The following is a 10,464-nucleotide window of genomic DNA, read 5'->3' as shown; positions in this document are numbered from 1 at the left end:
TAGAACCATACCTAATGATTTTTCATCACAAAATTGTAAAAATTATTACTGTAACTAGATTTGTATTACTGTCAGTTTGCGCGCAGTGCTTTAGTACAAATTTTAAATTTTAGGGGGAATACAGATTGTTTTTTCTTTATAAAACAAATTCTTATACACTATTAGTAAAATAAATCAAGAAACATAATTATCTATGTATAGAGATGAAACACTGAAAATTTCATATATCTATGACGATAACAATTTGACTTATTAAAACTCGAAAATCAGTCAAAATTCTTACTGTGCAAAGGTAATGACTCCCCTTAACTGGACTAAAATATACTGCAGTAGAAGACCTACAAATGGAAGAAGCTACAATCAAGCTCTATTTCCATATTATTAAACTTCCAGAAACTATGAAGTTCTAAACAGTATTTTACAATATTTAACAAATATTGTAAACATACCGAAAAAATCTGGCACACAGAGAACTTGGAATTTTTATAAAATATATCACCTAGGTTTATAAATATATCACCTAGGTTTTATAAAATATATCACCTTTTATACACCATATAAAAGCTATGTATTTTTTAGAAAATATGGATTATAAATAACATTGATTAGATATTACTAAAACGCATATATAAATATCAACTGTCCAATTTTTCATGAGAGGTTTCGTTTTTTGTTAACAGATGAATGAAAATAATATAAAAAATAAATAGAGCGCTATGGAATTGATGTTACACACAATTCATGGACTAACTTCAATATCAATTGTCAAGGAAGTCTGATTATTATATTAAATCAATTAAATAAGCAATGTATAATTTTAATTTAAGTATAAATTTAAGATGCACTACATTGAATAAATGTCTCTAAGAATGTTACTTCCCAAAGTAGCATAGATGATAAACTAAAGATCTCACAGCAAGTGTTGTTATGCCATGAGCTTTGGATTCTGGCAGCGTAATGGAATGTAACAGCTAGAAAGAGTAGGAAGATTACAATATAAATATTTCTGATGATAACATTTTATACCTTTTCTATCCTTGTCAATATTACAACACATATGCTAGTTATTTCTTTGGTTACTTTTAATGCAACTGTTTAACTCCTATAATGTTTTTCACAATTCTTACTTTAGGTATTGCTGTAGCAATATATAAACATACTTTTGTCATTTTTGTTTTGATGTGTACATGTATTACAATAACATAACAATTTGTATAACACACGCTTCAGGGGACCAATTTCACTACTCTTATTTATTTATTTATTTTTTCGTCCAGTAATGAACAATCATGTGGTTTACGTACATGGAATGCTACTAAATAATCTTAGATTTTGGGAGGGATACAATCAATTACATATTTAACGTTAAAAGATGTTGAGGGTAGGAAAGAAATATCAAATAAATTTCTTTCTTTTCATAGAATATGTGTATGCACTTAATAGTTAAAAAAATATGAAGCTTTCTATAAAATGAACTAGCAAAGTTTTATGAGAATTTTATTTTTGCAGAATGCCTGAAAGTCAATATTAAATTTGCCAAACCAAACCAAAGATAAGAGGGAAAATAATTTAAAATATAGCCCATTATGCCTATTTTAAATTTTTTTAAAAAAATTTCAATTTTTTTTTAAAAATCCTTTTTGTTTTGGGCGTAAAGACAACAGCAGCTGATGCGAGCTTGCATGTACCACGCATGTGTTTCAAGAATTAAATAACGTGCTTCATTTAACTGCAGAACAGTACCTGCTTGCTATTAAAATTTAAATAATAGCCATAAAGGTTATTCTTTTTTCACAATTTCCTGTTTATTTAAAAACAGAACATTACCTACGAGTCATAAAGTTAGTCACACAATTTTTGCCAATTTACAAAGTCGTCAATTAGTTGAATGAATTAGAAGATAATAAGCGTAAGATAAGAAAAATATTAAATAAAATAAATGCTTGTATAGCTTTGAAAAAGTTTCAATCTCGTACAAAAAAGGATTTTTTACATTCATAAATCAAAGCTGCTAATGAAAAGCAAAACTCTTCATTTTCCTCATACAAAAGTCTGATAATGTCCTTATTTACCCATTATATAGATGAGATTTAAATTAATGTAATTAACAATAATTAATTAGCCCAAATGCAGTCACCTACTGGCATGGGATCGCCTGCTCATATTGGATAATATAAATATGCGTAATATTTGCATTCAGACAAACTTTTGCCCAATTTACAAACGGAAACTTTACACACAATTAATCTTACACAGTATATTGAATGAAATCAGCCACTTTATTTTTAAGAAAAACTAAGCTAAGTAAATATAGCGAAATACACCCATATGCGGTCAGGTCGTAAATTTAGAACCCCTTTTTTCCCGGGGGAAGCTGAAAAGTAGGGGATAATCTTGCTCCTGCTCTTGACAAAATGTGGGGGTCGTTTAAACATCTAACTTCTCTACATTCAGTTTTATACAGAGGAAAATACAAATTGAATTCTTCGAATGAATGCAATTTTGTACAATGAAAATGTATTACTTAACGATAAACTATAAGATAAATAACATTTTTTTTTTAAGCCATAGGTGTAGAAAGACAGATATTTGTTACACGAATGAATTTGTAGTAAATATTGAGTTTTTCATTTCGAATGCTATGTTCCATGTATGCGAAGTAGCTGAGTATGTTAGATAATAGTCATAACCGAATGGCTTTCAACCTTTTCACGGCTAAGGATGTTATCATTTGCTGGTGAGAATAGATCCCGACAGTTAATAAATTCTTAAATTTAGTTGAAGAAAAAACATTTATGTATCCAAATTTTTCAAGCCCTATAGCATACATTAGAAATATTTATTCTCGTAATAACAGATACGTATGTGTTATTCTCTTCGTAATTTTCAGTATATATATTTATATTTATAATTAAGAAATCTTTTGAAAGCAGCGTCAAACAGCTGTCAAAATTATATTTTAAAATTATTATTTAGAAATGCGCTTATAATGGTTTTTATATTTACGAAAGATATTTCCCGTTTACTCAGGCTCACTGTATTCAAGTCGATAGGACCAATTGAATGGAACGATCGATTTGTGAATTTATTTCCAAGTTTCAAATCGGATGAACGGACTCGCGAATAAAATAGCACATTAAAATACGGTCACTGAACTACAGTGAGCAATGAAATTTTTAACAAAGGTTTCGTACTTTATCTTATGAAAACAAAGTATCAGAATCTAATTAAATGTTTCACTTACTAGAAAAATAGAAAATATAAATATTTGTGAATAAAAAGAAACTATCTTTAAAAAAATAAAATTGAAATGAAAAAAATAAAAGAATTACAAAATATTGCAAAAATTACATAAAATAAGGAATAAACTTATTCGGCACAAGCTCGCTAAATGTAAAACAGAAGAAAGCTCAGAAAGCTCGCCTTGTCACAGAAATATACTGTTCATCGGGTTTAAAGGTTATTCAGACTAACGTGCGAAGTTCAGTGAGTAACTTGTATTTTCCTTTGAATGTATAAACTAGCCAAAAAAATTGAGCACTTGACAATTAGATGCAAATTTAACAGATGGGAGCACTTGACAATTAGATGCAAATTTAACAGATGGGAGCACTTGACAATTAGATGCAAATTTAACAGATGGATTGAAGGAACCCTACTGCAACCTACCACTTTGTGTAAGCATTTTTGTGGATTTCCTTAAGGTATGTAAATATGAGCCCATTTTCCTTAGAAAATTCTCCATGAAATCATGCCTAGCCAATTCTCATATGTTTTGCCATATTCAACACAAAATCATTCTTAAGATAATTAATTAATTAATTTTATGTTAGATGATACGAAGCTTTTTAAAAACTAGGATGCTTTCCGTAAACAATTAGTATTAATAAGCGCTGTCCAACTGGAATTGGGAGAATTATTTGTTTATAGCAGTGCTTTTCAGCCGACTTACATGTACCTGTATGTATTGCTCAGAGGGGGGTGGAAGGAAATTGCTGAACGAAAACAATGTAATAATGAAATGTTAATAAACAAATAAATATAACTTTTCGTATCTTATGTAATTTGTCTCCATTCTGATACCATGTGCATCATTTATTTCTGATATACTGATACTGAATGAGACCTAAAAACAACTTTTTTTAAGAAATATATCACCCCTTATGATCCCTGACACAGCCGTTTACTTTCCCCTTCCGTAATTAACGTCAGTCTCCTGCTCTTGACCGCATTTGCCATGCCACCAATATAGCACCACTAACACATATTCAATTTGCTTCATCTCGTCATCATTCATCATATTTACTCACGTGTTCCCAATTTTTCATCTTCTACTAAGTGTTTTTCTGCATAACGCACAAACTCTTATTTTTGTGAATGTGTCTTCTACTGCAAATGTTCCTTTTACTACATATGTACAACTTCAAATGCTTCTGTCGTTATTACAAAGAATCGACTTTGCCTTTTGCAAGGCGTATATAGACTTTAATTTCTCAAGTGTTTTTGTACTATTTACCCAAGTTTTTCTGCATCTTGTTTTTACGTTTTTATATGTGAATGTTTCTACCGTTGCAAAAGTGCTTCATATTTACAAATTCAAATGATTCAACAGCTGCAAAAGCATACAAAGAACTGTTTAAATACTGTTGAAAAAATACTGCTAAACAACTGTTTAATGCTTTTTACATTAGGTGCTGCAACATGTTATTATTATTATTATTTTCATCAATTCCACATTTTACTCATTTCCAAAATCTGTGAATGTTTCTTCTACTGCAAAAGTGTTTTGTGTTTGTACTATTTACTCAAGTGTTATTAGTACCTTTACCCAAATATTCATCATCTTTAAGTGTTTCTGCATTACACAAGTTTTATATCTGTGAATGTTCTTACTATTACAAAAGTGTTTCTTACTTCATATTTACAACTTCAAATGTTTCAACAGCTGCAAAACAAATGATACCTTGTGTGTAATTTTTCACCCTACAAGTAAAATTGTGTGTGTGTATACTCTAGTGCTTTTGGTTTTAATTACCCAAGTTTTCACCATCTACCAAGTGTCTTTCTGCATAATGCATAAACTCTTATACCTGTGTATGTTTCCACTATTGCAATAGTGATTATTATTTCATATTTACAACTTCAAATGTTTTAACAGCTGCAAAGCATGTGATAACTTGTGTGCGATATTTCACACAACAAGTGATATCTTTGTGGGTGCATTTACTCAAATGTTTTTCAGTACTATTTACCCAAGTTATCATCAGATTCCAAGTGTTTTTCTGCAAAACGCATAAACCCTTATGCCTCATATTTACAACTTCAAATGATTCAACAGCTGCAAAACAAGTTATATTTTTGTGTGTGATTGTCACCCAAAAAGTGATATTTTGTGTTTGTTTTGCCACCCAACATGTGATATTTTGTGTGTCTACTATTGCAAAGTGTTTTTTACTTCATATTTACAATTTCAAATGAATCAACAGCTGCAAAACAAGTGATATTTTTGTGTGTGATTGTCACCCAACATGCGATATTTTGTGTTATGTTACTAACGTGGCTTTAGCACCAAATTTTCCTTCATCTACCAAGTGTTTTCCTGCATAACACATATACTCTAATATCTGAGAATGTTTCTACTATCGCAAAATTGTTTATTACGTCAATTTTACAACTTCAAAATGTCTCTACAGCTGCAATTGCATTCATTATATTCAAACTACTGTTTAAAAAAAGTTGCTGTAAAACAAATGTTTAAAATTAGCTATTCTCATTTTGTGCTGTAACATGCCATATGGCTCTGGCTGCAATCCTATCCCCTACACAAGTTTTCAGCCTAATTTTACTTATTTGCTGCAACATTGCATCTACGTACATAAGAAACTTTATTTTTCTCCCAATTTCAAGCAACTAAGAACAAATTTGCTTTCCCGTTTAACGTAAACTCACTCGGTGCAGAATGTAAACAAACGCTGCTATCACGTTTATGCTAACACCTCACTTCCTCAAATGCTTGAAATTGACAGTACTTTATTAATTAATAATTATCTACTAATTTGCAACTAACTTCATGTTCTGCAAATTCACAATATTTTTCATAATCTGGAACTGCCATTTAATTACCTATTCATCATCATTTGCTATCATATACCTCATCCTTCATCGACCAACAAATATCCTGGGATGCCAGACTATAATGTTTATCGCCTACTTTGGCGGGGTTCTGCACACTATTTCATCACTACAAATGCTCAACCTAAATTAATACAAGAGAACAGCCATAAGGCTAGGTACTTGTTTCTAATGAAATGATTCGATTCGAACACATATTCGTAAGCATTTCAAGCGATAGTAACATAAGCACGCGGTCTTCAAACATGAGCAATTGCGCACACTTGGATGAAATCCAACATGAGCATTTGTGAGCGTTTGGACGAAATTCCCTTTTTCCCTCTGTCATTCTGAAACCCGGGCATAGGGCAAAAGTGAGGTTTGGGGTCTAGACGCTTGTCTTTTTGTGAGGCTGATGAGTGAAGAAATGCAACACTCTAGCATAACGGATGCCAAAGTTGTGATGCATATAATTAATACATTTTTATACATATAAACTGTGGAAACGAAAATGATGGAGTATTTTACATTTTTAGATAAAAACATAGATAACAGTTTCCAGAATCTGCATCATGGAAGCAGACAATTACAGAATATTTTTGTACTCAGAAGTTAAACTCGTCAATATTTTATGCTATTCATTTTTAGTGTTTTATGACATTTTTAAATGTCTATTTTATAAAAAAAAAATGTTTAAATTCTAAGGAAGGGTCAGAACCATGAGTCAGTAATTTATGCTAATTTATCGTACAAAATTAATAACGCACAAAGAAACTAGAAAAGAATAACCAACAAATTTAATAATTGTAATTGAACTTTAATGTAATTTTGTTAAATTTATATTTACTTCTTTTCGCATATGTGACAAGGCTGTTCAGTTTCCCCTGATTAATTAGCCAATTTTTAAACTTTTTCTGTGGGTCAAACCAGTTTCCTTATTGTATCGGATATAGATAATCACATTTTTTATCCCTGGAAATTCGTTATAGCGGAGTTGGACTGCATGGGTGCATATTGTACTCGGTGGTGTCAATATACACTTTTTGATGGTGATTTGGCAAGATTTTGAACGATATTTTCCCCTTAAAGCATGAAGGTCACAAACTACAGAACACATCAATTTGTTCTTCATCAAGAGTTAGAGGACGGAATTGTTTTCTTAGCTGATAACGAAGAAAAACTACATGATAGGAAATACACACTATTTACCTAAAAAACTCCAACACAATAGAAGCCTTTCAGAAAAGTTGAGAAATAAACATCGAAAAAAACATCTAGAGGCTAAATTCTGGAATGAAGAAAACAAGAGGATAGAACATATTTCAATATATCTGTATCCTTACAAACCTCTGTGCTCAAAACTAACAGCCGGTTTTAGTTAGACTATTTCACAGAAGATATTCTAGGGATCTGGAACTTAGCTTTAAGTTCTGCACTTACAAGTGCTCACTGTTACCTTCTTCACTGCATTCTCAACAGAAAACATTTTCTAGTTATACTACTTTCTCGTTATCTGAGTCTCCTCCTTCTCGAGGTCCCTACACTGTTTTATTGCTTTCGATTTTTAGGTCAACTTGGGAAGTTTGAAACCTCAAGACCTCTCAATGCAGATTAACTACAATCATCTGCAAGCCACTAAATTTTATTCAATACATGTATTAAACTGTTTTAAGTAAGCACTGCAGAACCGATTCCCGGCTTACCCTTCGACCACAAGTCCACATTTGATCTGACAGTTCAAACAATTTATCAAGCAATTATTCATAACTAGTGAAGTCAACATTTCAAACAACAGACAATATTCTGGACAGCAGGTTAAGACAGTGTCAGTACGATAAAGTGTCTTCAACTATGCAGAGCTTGCCATTACAGTTCTTTGCTAGAACTATCATTTATCAAGACATCAAACCACTAAAATTACTGTTAGCAACTTCTTGCAAGGTACTGCATGTTTTCCTCAGATATTTTTGCATGATCAGAATGTTGATTTTAAGAATTTACAGAATTATTCACAACAAATTTTCAATCAAGCTAAATATACAGAACAGTGCTAATGTAGTACATTGTAAAATCCATTAAATTATTATGCAAAATAATTGTTTATGAAATGTTATGAATATACACTCTGTCACAAAAAATATGTGCACCCACAAGAAATCGATCTACAATCACAAAACTCAGCAGGAATGTAGTTTGGTAAGAGATGTGCAAATGACTTAAATTTCAATGGCAATGAGACAAGGGTAAGTGCACCAAGCACAAAAGCATGATTGCTCATGCCATAGGGCTATTCAAACAAATCCGTCGACTTGAATGGACAGTATTGTGACTACAGATGCCTTTGGAACTTAAAACGGCACACAGGCAGTTGTCGGACTTTTTAATGGGTGGATAATAGGCCTCAGAGAAGCAGGTTGGTCAAAGAGGTGTATCGGCAGGAGCGATATGGTAATTGCTTGGTGTTGGCGACAATGGATCACAAAAGGGATAATATACCATCACAGTAGGTCAGGGTGTCCCAGGAACACAAATGAGTGCAAGGTTCGTGCAATCATAAGACGGCTACTTGCACACCAACAATGTTGCTAGCATCAATTCAACGGCATTTGCCACCTTCTGGTGGTATCAAGGAAAACCATTCAAAGATGACTGACTGACAGTTATATGGTGCTGACATCCATTAAGATGCATACCGCTGACCCCTAGACTGTCAATCCCAGAACGGCTGCTTTTGTTAGGTGGGCATGTTCAATTTATGCGGATAAGAGGAAGAAAAACGAAAGGTTCCGGAATGGCTTGCAACGGAAAGAGTTTAGATCGCAGAATGACTTTTAAATGGGAACTAGAGATATGCTCGCCGGCATATTCCTAAACCATGGAAAGTGTTTCACTGCATATTTTTAAGCTCTGTGATTTATTGAATATTTCGCCAAGGACGGATTAATTTTTATCAATCAATTCATGAAACAAAAATATTTCGAAGAGAAATACCTGTTTGAAATGTAAAATTGTACGCATTGTACACTTATTTCAAATTTTCTTAAAACATAACGTTTTGGGGAAATTATGTAATTTTGGTAAGTAACTGAGTATTACATGAAGTTACAATAAGTAACTGTAAAGTTCTTATTTACTTGAGGTATTGTAGAAAATTGTAACTGTAAATTTTTTATATTTATAATATTTACCGCTAATATGAAAGTAATGAAACATAATTATTTAACTTTTTTTTTTAATTTGGTACACAAAATAAATAATGTGTTTCAGTATGATATATTTTGATGGAGCTTTAAAAGGTCTGTCTTTATACGAAAACAGTATTGTATTCACTTGTGAAAGAACAATTTAGTTTTAATTTCATTTTGTATACAGAACAAGTAATATTTCTTTCCACATCTTATTTAAATTTAATTCAGAATTTTAAAAATTAGGTAATCAAAATTAAAAAAAGGGCAGACGATCAATAAAATAATAAATATCATATTCATACTAACGAAACGTTACCTGCACCAACACCACCGAGAGTTGGCTGCACTCACAAAGCACTAGCTGGAAATGATGTAGCGTCGCCTTTTCCTCTCCTCCTACCTCATTCCTACTCTCAAGTACCCTTGGACTCTTCCAGCAAACAAAAGCAGCCATTCCAAGTTTGAACACTTTCTCCGCTGACCCCACATTATAAGCAGTGGCGACTGTATTTATGCCGAACTCGGTCAAGCTGAACTATGACCGACTGGAGGCATGTGATCTTCAGCGATACATCCTGTTTCAGTCTTAATGCTGACGACCAACGTGCACACACACGTGGAGGTGACCAGGCCAGTGGTAGGATCTGGCATTTGTTGTCAAGTGGCATACTATGACTACACAGAGATTGATAGTCTCGGAAGCACTTTGTTGGGGCATATGATTATGTCTAGTTGTCCATTTTAACACCGGTTGTACTGCATATGCTATGAAATCGACTAGGTGCCATTTATCAGCAAGACAACACTCATCTACATACTGTGCAATGCTCCAAAAATGTCTGCAAGAATATGATGTACTTCTGTGGCCTGCCAGGTCACCAGACCTCTCGCCAATAGATCACGTTTTAGACATGCTTGGAAGGCAACTGCAGCCGTCACAGAATATTGGTGCCAAGTTGCAAAAATTATGGCATAATTTTATGCAGGGGTCACAGCTGACCTAATTGATTCAATGCCATGCTATGTTTCAGACTGTAGAGCTGCCAGAGGTGGCTATACTACTTTCTGATATATAACTTTTTCATGCCATAACTTTTTAGTAAAAATATCTTTTTTTTCTGAATTTGTAATAATTTATCTCCTCATACACTACATATATGTTAAG

The sequence above is a fragment of the Stegodyphus dumicola genome, chromosome X2 (assembly GCF_044657685.1).
Source record: "Stegodyphus dumicola isolate Sdum_Otavi_A_Nest chromosome X2, ASM4465768v1".
In the NCBI taxonomy this organism is placed as follows: domain Eukaryota; kingdom Metazoa; phylum Arthropoda; class Arachnida; order Araneae; family Eresidae; genus Stegodyphus; species Stegodyphus dumicola.
This window is presented reverse-complemented; position numbering follows the sequence as displayed.